Genomic DNA, 12,111 nt, shown 5'->3' with positions numbered 1-12,111 from the left:
GGGAGATTTGGGTCAATTTCTGGTCATTTTTTGGGGTGATTTGGGTGAGTTTCTGGTCATTTTTTGGGGTCAGTTTTGGGTCAGTTTCTGGTCAGCTTTTGGGATGATTTGGGTCAGTTTTTGGGGTCAGTTTTGGGTCAGTTTTTGGGGTGATTTGGGTGGGGTTTGGGTCAATTTTTGGGGAGCACTGGGTGTTACTGGGGTGCACTGGGAGAGGAGAATAAAAAATAAACGAAATAAAAAAGGAAACATAAAATACAAAAGAAAAATTAAAAAAAATTAAAAGCAAATAATCTAAAAAGGAAATGAAATGAAAATGAAATAAAAGAGGAAAAAAAAAAAAAAGAAACCCCTTCTTGGGCACCCCGTTTCCTCTCCTCCCCCCCCCGAACCGTAAATTTAGGGTCATTTTAGGGTCAGTTTTTGGGGAGATTTGTGTCAGTTTTCGGTTGTTTTTGGGGAGATTTGTGTCAGTTTTCGGTTATTTTTTGGGGAGATTTGGGTCAGTTTCTGGTCATTTTTTGGGGAGATTTTGGTGAGTTCTGGGTCATTTTTTGGGGAGATTTTGGTGAGTTCTGGGTCATTTTTTGGGGAGATTTTGGTGAGTTCTGGGTCATTTTTTGGGGAGATTTGAGTCAGTTTTGGACCATTTTCTGGGGAGATTTGGGTGAGTTTGGGGTCATTTTTTGGGGAGATTTGGGTCAGTTTCTGGTCATTTTTTGTTGAGGTTTGTGTCAGTTTCTGGTCAGTTTTTGAGGTGATTTTGGTCAGTTTTGGGTCATTTTTTAGGGAGATCTGTGTGAGTTTCTGGTCATTTTTTGGGGTGATTTGGGAGAGTTTCTGGTCATTTTTTGGGGTGATTTGGGTCAGTTTGGGGTCATTTTTTGAGGTAATTTGGGTCAGTTTCAGGTCATTTTTTGGGAAGATTTGGTTGAGTTTTGGGTCATTTTTTGAGGAGACTTGAGTCAGTTTTTGGGGCATTTTTCGGGGTGTTTTGGGTCAGTTTCTGGTCATTTTCTGGTCATTTTTTGGGGAGATTTGGGTCAATTTCTGGTCATTTTTTGGGGTGATTTGGGTGAGTTTCTGGTCATTTTTTGGGGTCAGTTTTGGGTCAGTTTCTGGTCAGCTTTTGGGATGATTTGGGTCAGTTTTTGGGGTCAGTTTTGGGTCAGTTTTTGGGGTGATTTGGGTGGGGTTTGGGTCAATTTTTGGGGAGCACTGGGTGTTACTGGGGTGCACTGGGAGAGGAGAATAAAAAATAAACGAAATAAAAAAGGAAACATAAAATACAAAAGAAAAATAAAAAAAAATTAAAAGCAAATAATCTAAAAAGGAAATGAAATGAAAATGAAATAAAAGAGGAAAAAAAAAAAAAAAGAAACCCCTTCTTGGGCACCCCGTTTCCTCTCCTCCCCCCCCCGAACCGTAAATTTAGGGTCATTTTAGGGTCAGTTTTTGGGGAGATTTGTGTCAGTTTTCGGTTGTTTTTGGGGAGATTTGGGTCAGTTTTCGGTTATTTTTTGGGGAGATTTTGGTGAGTTCTGGGTCATTTTTTGGGGAGATTTTGGTGAGTTCTGGGTCATTTTTTGGGGAGATTTGAGTCAGTTTTGGACCATTTTCTGGGGAGATTTTAGTCTGTTTTGGGGTCATTTTTTGGGGAGATTTGAGTCAGTTTTGGACCATTTTCTGGGGAGATTTGGGTGAGTTTGGGGTCATTTTTTGGGGATATTTGGGTCAGTTTCTGGTCATTTTTTGTTGAGGTTTGTGTCAGTTTCTGGTCAGTTTTTGAGGTGATTTTGGTCAGTTTTGGGTCATTTTTTAGGGAGATCTGTGTGAGTTTCTGGTCATTTTTTGGGGTGATTTGGGAGAGTTTCTGGTCATTTTTTGGGGTGATTTGGGTCAGTTTGGGGTCATTTTTTGAGGTAATTTGGGTCAGTTTCAGGTCATTTTTTGGGAAGATTTGGTTGAGTTTTGGGTCATTTTTTGAGGAGACTTGAGTCAGTTTTTGGGGCATTTTTCGGGGTGTTTTGGGTCAGTTTCTGGTCATTTTCTGGTCATTTTTTGGGGAGATTTGGGTCAATTTCTGGTCATTTTTTGGGGTGATTTGGGTGAGTTTCTGGTCATTTTTTGGGGTCAGTTTTGGGTCAGTTTCTGGTCAGCTTTTGGGATGATTTGGGTCAGTTTTTGGGGTCAGTTTTGGGTCAGTTTTTGGGGTGATTTGGGTGGGGTTTGGGTCAATTTTTGGGGAGCACTGGGTGTTACTGGGGTGCACTGGGAGAGGAGAATAAAAAATAAACGAAATAAAAAAGGAAACATAAAATACAAAAGAAAAATAAAAAAAAATTAAAAGCAAATAATCTAAAAAGGAAATGAAATGAAAATGAAATAAAAGAGGAAAAAAAAAAAAAAAAGAAACCCCTTCTTGGGCACCCCGTTTCCTCTCCTCCCCCCCCCGAACCGTAAATTTAGGGTCATTTTAGGGTCAGTTTTTGGGGAGATTTGGGTCAGTTTCTGGTCATTTTTTGGGGAGATTTTGGTGAGTTTCTGGGTCATTTTTTGGGGAGATTTTGGTGAGTTCTGGGTCATTTTTTGGGGAGATTTGAGTCAGTTTTTGGGTCATTTTTTGGGGAGATTTGGGTGAGTTTTGGGGTAATTTTTTGGGGAGATTTGGGTGAGTTCTGGGGTCATTTTTTGGGGAGATTTGAGTCAGTTTTGGACCATTTTCTGGGGAGATTTGGGTGAGTTTGGGGTCATTTTTTGGGGATATTTGGGTCAGTTTCTGGTCATTTTTTGTTGAGGTTTGTGTCAGTTTCTGGTCAGTTTTTGAGGTGATTTTGGTCAGTTTTGGGTCATTTTTTAGGGAGATCTGTGTGAGTTTCTGGTCATTTTTTGGGGTGATTTGGGAGAGTTTCTGGTCATTTTTTGGGGTGATTTGGGTCAGTTTGGGGTCATTTTTTGAGGTAATTTGGGTCAGTTTCAGGTCATTTTTTGGGAAGATTTGGTTGAGTTTTGGGTCATTTTTTGAGGAGACTTGAGTCAGTTTTTGGGGCATTTTTCGGGGTGTTTTGGGTCAGTTTCTGGTCATTTTCTGGTCATTTTTTGGGGAGATTTGGGTCAATTTCTGGTCATTTTTTGGGGTGATTTGGGTGAGTTTCTGGTCATTTTTTGGGGTCAGTTTTGGGTCAGTTTCTGGTCAGCTTTTGGGATGATTTGGGTCAGTTTTTGGGGTCAGTTTTTGGGGCGATTTGGGTGGGTTTTGGGTCAATTTTTGGGGAGCACTGGGTGTTACTGGGGGTTGTTGGGGAGCACTGGGTGTTACTGGGGTGCACTGGGAGAGGAGAATAAAAAATAAACGAAATAAAAAAGGAAACATAAAATACAAAAGAAAAATTAAAAAAATTAAAAGCAAAAAAACTAAAAAGGAAATAAAATGAAAATGAAATAAAAGAGAAAAAAAAAGAAAAAAGAACGCCCTTCTTGGGCACCCCGTCAACTTCCCCCCCCTCGGAACCGTAAATTGCGGGGTCACCCCTAAAATGTGAGAAAGGGGCCCCAAAATGTGGGTGGGGGAACCCCAGGGAGCCGAAAAAGTAGAGGGGGAGCGGCAGTAAGAAAGCGAAGCCGGGCGGTCAGGCGGCGGGGAAGCCAAGGTGGCGGCGCCGGCGCCTGCGCAGTCGTTGGCAAGACGCCGGCGATCACGTGGTAAGTAAGGGCGGCCAGGCGCGGGAACGGCGACGCATGCGCAGTGGCTCTCGTGCCGGTGCAGCGCTCCCTACCAGAGTTAAGGGCCGGTTCCGGCGGCACGGCGGGACTTGCGGTCTCCCGTCTCTCCCGGGGTGTGTGTGGGGGGGAATAACATGAAGATTTTTAGGGGCGAAAGCACAGAAATTAGCGAGGGACGCTAATTTGGGTAAAGTCGGTCGCCGGAAGTAGAGAGCGACCGGAAGTCCTCCAGGGCCCCGGGCCGGAAGTCCGCCAAGGCCCCGGGCCGGAAGTCCGCCAAGGCCCCGGGCCGGAAGTCCGCCAAGGCCCCGGGCCGGAAGTCCGCCAAGGCCCCGGGCCGGAAGTCCGCCAAGGCCCCGGCCCGGAAGTCCTCCAAGGCCCCTCGCCGGAAGTCCGCCAAGGCCCCGGCCCGGAAGTCCTCCAAGGCCCCGGGCCGGAAGTCCTCCAAGGCCCCGGCCCGGAAGTCCTCCAAGGCCCCGGCCGGAAGTCCGCCAAGGCCCCGGGCCGGAAGTCCGCCAAGGCCCCGGGCCGGAAGTCCGCCAAGCCCATAGTAAAGATGGCGCCGCCGAGACCGGAACTCACCTGAGACCACACTAAAGATGGCGGCCCCTACCCGGAAGTTTGCCTCTGGGCCACACTCAAGATGGCGCCGCCAGGACAGCAACTTAGCCCCATGCCACACTCAAGATGGCGGCGAGAGGCCCCGTTGCCTCAGAGAGGCGTCTATCCTGTTGCCTGACCTCCGCCGCGACCCGGACCCCGCCCCGCGCCCGTAGCGCCGTCTCGCCGCGCCGCTTCCCGCTGTGGGGACAGGGCGGGGCGCTCGGCGGCGCCGGGCGCGGGCGGCAGGTTCGTGGGCGGCGGCAGGCACCGGCGCGGGCAGCTCCCTCTCGGGGGCAGCCCCTCCTCGCGGCGGAGGACCCCAGCCGCTCCGCGGCGCCGCCCCGTTCCGCTCCCGCTCCCGCTCCCGCTCCCGACCCCGACCCCGACCCCGCCCCACTCGGTCCCGCCGTGCCCTGGAGATGCTCTCGGGGCTGCGTCGCCGCCTTCCCCCCCCGGAAGCGACCCACGGCGGCACATCCGACGGAGATCGTCCTCGGGGTAAGCTGGGCGCGGCGGGGGGGGGGGCGGCCGCTCTTCTACCTCTCCCGCGGCCATGGGCGACTGCAGGCAGGGGAAGCGACAGGCAAGCTTCTCGCCTCTGCGGAGAAACTTGCACCTGCGTGCCGCCGGGTTCGGATGTGCCCTGGCATTGCGCACACACACACACACACACACACACACACACCCCCACACCCCCCGCGGTGCGGGGTCTGCGCTGCCAGGCGGCGACCGCGAGGCAGGGCCCGGCGCTCGGGGGCGGGCTGGGAAGCGGCGCCCGCGCAGAGCGAGGCGTTGGCCGGGCCGGGCCTGAAGCGCTCGGGGCCGCCGGGCAGGGCAGTGGCCGGCTGCTGGGTGCCCCGCAGAGAGAAGAGCCCGGCCCTGGGAAGGCAGCAGCCTGGGCTCGAGCTGCTCTGGACCGCTGTGGGGATGGGTTTGAAGTTTTGGGATCGCTTCTTTCTGTCCCTACCTTCCCACTGAAAACAATAACTTCAGAAGTCCTCGTCTGGACTGGTCCAGAGAAATTGTGGAGTCTCCATCCCCGGAGATGCTTAAAACGCTTTTGCTCAGGCAAAGTCGTGAGCAACCCGTTCTACCTAATCCCGCTTTTTGAGCAGCAGAGATTGGACTAGATGATCTCCAGAGGTATTGTCCAACCCCCACCGTTCTGTCCTTCTGTAAAGGAGCTTTGCACTGCCCTTTGCAACTGTAATCTGTTGATGACCTGTGTGCAGCTTGTTACACTGCAGCTTGTCACACTGAATGGCAGCCTGAATAATTTAATATTGAACTGTGATTAATCACAAGATGAAAGCTAAGATTGGCTGGTAGGAGGCAGTGTTCTTTGCTGCAGCATTTCCCACCTGAGGTAATTTTCCTTGTTCTGAAAGTGTCAAGTACAGTTGGGCAATGTACTACGTAGGAAGAAGGGAAAGAATCTCAAAAACAAATAAATGAACAAAAAAAACCCCTTTATATTTGCTTGTGCAAGAAGAAGATTGTTCTTCCACTCAACCAGGTTTTGAGAGGACAAATTAATTGTTTCTCTGACAACACTATACATTGGAGGCTGTTAATGATCCCGTAGTCTGTGCTAAAGGTTTCAGCTGATTGTGTTTGTCATCAGCTTTTACTAAAGAAAAAGCAAGCCTTCTTGGCTGTGTGGATATTCCAGGAACGAAACGATTCCATTCATGTAGATAATGATAACAGAGCCAAACCAAAAATATTGTAAGTGTCCTATGTGGAACAATATACAGAATTTCAAAAGGGATTGTAGTGGTCCCATATACAGAACTAACATACTTCCTGTTCCTTATTTGCTGATCAGGTCATATTTATCTGCCTGTCAGGACTGTTGGAGCGCTGGATGGAGAGCAGGTCATATGAAGAGGATTACGGAGTAAAAGGCAGCTTGTACTGAAGTGCAGGGAAAGTATAAATATTTATATATATTGGCACAGTGCCTAGCCTTAATGCTTAAAATCCTTTGGAGAGCTGTCTGCATATTTACTGTATTAATGATCAAATGCAAGGCTGTGTTGGGAAAGGTCTTCCATTTGGAAGTCAGTAGTTGAGACTGTCTTGCCTATGAAAAAGAGGGAGAATTTTCATTAGAGGATGTAGGATTCTGGCTGGTAATAGTCTTAGTTCGAGGTATTTTTAGAGAATTGATTTAACGCAAGCAGAACAAATGGCCAGAAGTGTAATGAGAGACAAGTTGAAATTAGAAAGTAGATGTGCATTTTGAATGTATTATCATAGCAACTGATTAAATTCTCCCTCTCTTGCTGTTCTGGGGACCTTTTAAATGTGCTTTGGCTAAATAAAAAGTATTAGACTGTTTCAGAGCCAAAAGGTCGGTTCTTGTTGTCTCTTTTGCACTTTAATTCTAGTACGCTGATACTTGCTAACCGCTTATAACCCTAGATGCAGAATGAGAACTTGGGTTATTAACAGTAAACAAGTCAACAGCAGAAAGACTTGACCTTTCTTTTGAATTGCCCTACAGTGTTAAAAAATACCAAACAAACCTCCTTCCCCAAAGAAACACCCCCCAAAATACCCCAACAACTCACCAAACAGAAAATCACCGGCAACCAAAAAGCAGAAGTAACAAACACGAACAGCAAGCGGAGGAAGAGTTTGAAAGCGGGATGGACAGAAGCAGAAGTGTTACTGCCCACTCTTAGGCCACTGTGCTGATTCAATGGGTGTTGTTAGGTTTAGATTAGTAGTTCCTTGTTGTTGGGTTTTTCGGTGGTGTTGATTTTTTTGTTGTCGATGTGGGGGATTGTTCGTTTGTTTGGTTTTCATTTGTTGTTTTTTTTTTCTGTATTAAAAATCTGGCTCAGTTACTCTCTAGTTCTGGTGTGTTTTCTTTTCCAGGTGGTTGGTGTTTCTGCAGTGTTTGGCACAGGACCGGGTGAGTTTTTTACCCAGCTTTCTAAAGCTGTAGATGAATAGGAGAGGGAAGGGGATGACTTCTGGTCCGCGACCCAGTGACCACTTCCTGAAGGTCCTGATTCATGAGTCTGCTCCTTTGATTTGAAGGAGTGTACAGTTGCCATAGCCAAGGTAGCCTAGGGTGTCCAGTATCAGCATAAAAAGCAGCAGTAAAAAGGAACTATTCAGAGATGAATTTTTGTGCTGTTCCGTGAAAAAGTAAAAGCTATCTGTGCCAGCAAGTCTGTGAAGTAATTTTTTTCTTGTAATTCCATACCAAGTTTTGAATTGTTGCTGTTTTAATGAAGTATGTTCATTGATTTTGCATCCGTTGGTTTCAGAATCCAAATCTGGGGAGAAAAGTACTGTTAGTCTTTCTGAAATGTCTCTCAAACATGAAAGCCTAGAGAAAACTTTTTTTTTTGAGTAAAAAGAAGCCTCCAGGATGATCCTTATGCAATACAGATCATGTGTTTTTCAGACTGAACGCACTCCCTTTATTCACCTTTTCAGAGAGTATCGTCCACAATACGAGCGCCCGAGAAAAACACTGGTAAGTGGTTTTAGCTGGTTTACACCTGAACAGTGTATCTTGGGTCACTTTTATGCACACAATTGCCTTTATGTTGAGAGGGTCTAACATTTCATTTACTAGTCGTACTCACTGTGGGAAAACTCCTGTCCTGAAGGAGTCCACCGTTTGCCTTTTTTTTCCTAGATGTGCTGGAGCATATCTTTACAAAGATAAAGATTTTGCAAAACAGATGTTGCTCACTGGTTTAGTGCTAATATTTGAGCTAATTGTGTGAAAATGATTGGGAAATAAGATTGTGTCTTCCATTCAGATGGATAGAGAGTTCTTAAAAATAAATTTCCAAAGGGATTTGTTGAGACTATCCCTGTACCTTCCTGCACCGGTGAAGAGTACTAGTTTGACTTAGTAAGAAAGACTGAATTGCAGTGCCAAAATCAGTAGCTCTGCTCACCTTGAGTTCTGGCTGTCCAAAGGACAGTTCTCTGCAGGCACAGCTCCACAGAGTTTGGCTTCCCGGCGCTGCTGAACAGGTCCTAGAATCCCACCTGACCGGAGGTTGCTTTCCACGCTTAGTCAGAAGTTCTGTGTAACCTCAGTTGAAATGTAAGACCTGCACAGTGACTTCTGCTCTCTGACTGGGGGACAGGCTGCTGGGTTTGGGTGAGGTTTCTCTTCTCCCGATGTTTTAAATGTTCTCAGAATCCACATGTAAATCTTTATCTACGGGAGAAAGCTCAAAATAAACAAAAGAGAGAGCAGCTGGAACACTTGTGGAAGGACATGGGCAGCGTGTGTGTGCAGGGCAGCACACTGGCAGGTACCTCCCCAGGAGGATCAAGTTTACTGCAGAAGTTTTCTGAAGAGTTTGCCTTGTGAAGTAGTACAGTGCTTCTTTGTCCTCACAGCAGAAGTGTGAAAGCAGCTCCCTGTTAGAGGAGCGGGGCTTTAGTTGCTGTGGGATTGGTCACCCTTAGCTCTTCCTGTGTCAGTCACAGGTTTGGAAGAAACCCCGCTGAGTAGCTAAAGCAGTGGACCTACTAGAAATAATGAAATACTTTAGAAAAGGCGAAACAGTCAGCTCAGAATAGGAGAAAGCTCTGCTGTTGGCTGCGCTGTTCCTTAGATGAGGCGAGTAGGTGCTGATGGAGTCTGTCCTGTGTCTGGGATCCACAAGCAGCTTTCTGTCCCCTTAGAGCAGGTGTTCTGTCTGCACAGAAACACAGCAATGGAGTTGTCAGTGCACACGCTCCCTTACCTTTAGCAAGCTGGTTTGTCTACAGCCGTTTCTGTTCCCTTCAAGGACCTGATGCTTCTGCAATGGGTCCCTCTGAGCTAATTCTAACACGGGGAGCTCTCGATGAAGAGCAAGAAGACAGGGAGAGTGACGCTGATGGCATTGACCATGAAGGTAAGGGAATGAGGTCTAAAAGCTGCCTCTCAAGAAATCCCCTCTATATTTCATGACCTGGATGGACTGTAAGGAGAGCCTAGCAAACAAGCAAACATTCAGTCACCTGACGTGTCAGAATCTGTAGCAGAAGCTCCGCTGCAATGGTCAGTGCAGGGATATCACTCTGTAAGCTTTGTGAAAGTTCAATTGTAAATTTTCTATTCGAGTAATTAATAGGTGTATAACACACATAAACCAGAGAACTCGTTAGGCTTGGGGCATGCAGTGACCTCTGAACCTGATTGATGCACAGATGTGTCCATCATCTTTTTGGCCTTACAGTTTGTGGCCCTGGCTCTCTTCCCTTTTCCTGTGACTGTGGTCTTGGAGCAATCTTCTAAGTTGTTACAGTGTGATTTTTCTCTTCTATAGCTCACAGACTTAATCTTCCTTCTTTCCCTGTTCCGCTGATGGGTAGGATCACTTATTTCCTTTGCCCTGTAATGTAGTTGAAGATGGAATAGACTTTCTATGTTGCTTTGGCTATCCTGATTCTAACTTTTTTTCAGAACCACAAGTAGAACAAGTACTGAAATGGCGCTGAACTTCGGCAGCAGCGAGGACTGCGCAGGAGAAGGAGGCTGGGCAGCGGGCCTGGGGCGGGCAGGGGGATGGGGGTGGGGGCGGGCACTTAAAGGATTTCGGCCGGGGAGCTGATCTCAGCCAGCACCCAGTCGGGGCAGTCTGAGTCCCCGTAGAAGCAGAACTGCTGCGTGGGGAGAGGCGGTCAGAGGCGCACTGCCGCTCTGCGTCCTGCCCGCTCCCCGCCGCCGACTCCCGGCCCACCAGGTCGCCGCTGCTCCCCGGTCCCCCATGCCGCACAGTCCGCCTTCGCGCCCCGGAAGCGCCCCGTGTGCCGGTGGGGGGCTCCCCGAGGGGCTCTGCAGGGGCCTTGGGGCCGGGACCCCGGGGGTACAGCCCGACCAAGGGGCGGGGCAGAGGACGGGGTCCCGGGGACGGGACCCGGGACGGCCACGGACCCGCGGGAAGGGCCCCTCCGACACGGCCCTAGTCCCTCCTCCCGACCACCCGAGCACCTCCCGCCACCCGCGGCCGCGGCCCCGGCCCCGGCCCCGCGGGCTCCAAGCCCCGCCAATCCGGGCCCGAGGCAGCGTCTGGCCCGCCAATCCCGGCCCGCCTTCCTCGGCGCCGTCCAATCACAGCCCGCCTTTTCAATCCGGCAGCGGTCCCGCAAGCTCTGCCCGCTCAGCCGCGGCGCGGCCCCTCCGCGCGGCCCCGTCCCCCCGTTCCCCTCAGGTGCCGCTGGGACCGCGGAAGGGCGGTGGGAGCTCCGCAATCACGTCCCGTCCGGGAGCTCTCCCAGGAGAAGGGGAGGGAGGCGGGGAGCGGGCGGGAGGGGCTCCGGGAGCGGGGCTAGCGGGGGTCTCGGGAAGCGGCGGGCGGGGATTGGCGGGGCTGGAACGGGGGGGCGGGGCTGTGCGGGCCGCGGGCTATAAATGGCGGGGAGGGGGCGCGGGGGGGGCAGTTCGGCGGCGGAGGTGGAAGCGGCGCTGGAGCGGCGGGAGCCGGGGCGAGATCGGCGGTGAGCTGGGGCGGGGCTCCCGCGGCTGCCGCTCCAGGCACGTAGCCTGGCTCGGGCACAGGGGCCGCTCTCTCCGGGAGGTTCTGGCTCCCGCCGTGCAGGTCCGATCCCGGCCCGCCACTCCCAGCCCGCTTTTCTCCGCTCCGTCCAATCGTAGCCCGCCCTTTCAATGGGGCCGCGGTCCCGTAAGCTGTGCCCGCTCAGCCGCGCCGCGGCGCGCCCCCCTTCCCCACGTTCCCCTCAGACGCGGGTGCCACAGCTCCGCGCTCACGTCCCGTCTGGGAGTTCTTCCGGGAGGCGGGGAGGGGGCGGGAGCGGCGGCGGCCCTTTCAATGGGGCCGCGGTCGAGCAAGCTCTGCCCGCTCAGCTGCGGCGCGGAGCCGCCCCCCTCTCCACCTCGCCCCCCCGCGTTCCCCTCAGGCGCCGGTCTCGCCGCCTTTGCTTCGGGATCCGCCGGAGCCGCGCCTGCGCTGCCGCGGTGCCCGCAGGCGCTGTTGAAAGGGCGGGTGGCAGGCCCGCGGTCCCGTCCCGTCCCGGAGTTCTCCCGGCAGAAGGGGAGGGAGGCGGGGAGCGGGCGGAAGCGGAGCAGGCCCTGGGAGCGGGGCGTGAGGGGACAGCGGGATTCTTGGGGACGGGCAGGGCGGGAAGGGGCAGGCGGGGATTGGCGGGGCCGGACGCTGCCGGACGCTGGGATTGGCTGGGCTGGCACGAGGGGGCGGGGCTGTGCGGGCCGCGGGCTATAAATGGCGGGGAGGGGGCGCGGGGGGGGGGGCAGTTCGGCGGCGGAGGTGGAAACGGCGCTGGAGCGGCGGGAGCCGGGGCGAGATCGGCGGTGAGCTGGGGCGGGGCTCCCGCGGCTGCCGCTCCAGGCACGTAGCCTGGCTCGGGCACAGGAGCCGCTCTCTCCGGGAGGTTCTGGTTCCCGCCGTGCAGGTCCGATCCCGGCCCGCCACTCCCAGCCCGCTTTTCTCCGCTCCGTCCGATCGTAGCCCGCCCTTTCAATGGGGCCGCGGTCCCGTAAGCTGTGCCCGCTCAGCCGCGCCGCGGCGCGCCCCCCTTCCCCACGTTCCCCTCAGGCGCGGGTGCCACAGCTCCGCGCTCACGTCCCGTCTGGGAGTTCTTCCGGGAGGCGGGGAGGGGGCGGGAGCGGCGGCGGCCCTTTCAATGGGGCCGCGGTCGAGCAAGCTCTGCCCGCTCAGCTGCGGCGCGGAGCCGCCCCCCTCTCCACCTCGCCCCCCCGCGTTCCCCTCAGGCGCCGGTCTCGCCGCCTTTGCTTCGGGATCCGCCGGAGCCGCGCCTGCGCTGCCGCGGTGC

General features: G+C 52.6%; 1 long non-coding RNA gene across 3 annotated transcripts; it reads left to right on the top strand.

Moving 5' to 3' along the window:
• The first annotated feature begins 5,520 nt into the window (after positions 1 to 5,520).
• Positions 5,521 to 9,740, top strand: LOC116792180. Of its 3 annotated transcripts, none has more exons than XR_004359020.1 (3): positions 5,521 to 7,249; positions 7,783 to 7,822; positions 9,105 to 9,740. It is a non-coding gene; the product is annotated as an uncharacterized LOC116792180 (long non-coding RNA). The 3 variants fall into 3 exon arrangements; XR_004359019.1 differs by having other exon boundaries at positions 7,751 to 7,822; XR_004359018.1 differs by lacking the exons at positions 5,521 to 7,249; positions 7,783 to 7,822 and adding an exon at positions 8,194 to 8,621.
• Positions 9,741 to 12,111: the final 2,371 nt, after the last annotated feature.

This window comes from Chiroxiphia lanceolata, chromosome 11 (assembly GCF_009829145.1).
Source record: "Chiroxiphia lanceolata isolate bChiLan1 chromosome 11, bChiLan1.pri, whole genome shotgun sequence".
Classification (NCBI taxonomy): domain Eukaryota; kingdom Metazoa; phylum Chordata; class Aves; order Passeriformes; family Pipridae; genus Chiroxiphia; species Chiroxiphia lanceolata.
The sequence above is the reverse complement of the archived record's forward strand: the minus strand, read 5'-3'. Positions and strand labels throughout refer to the sequence as shown.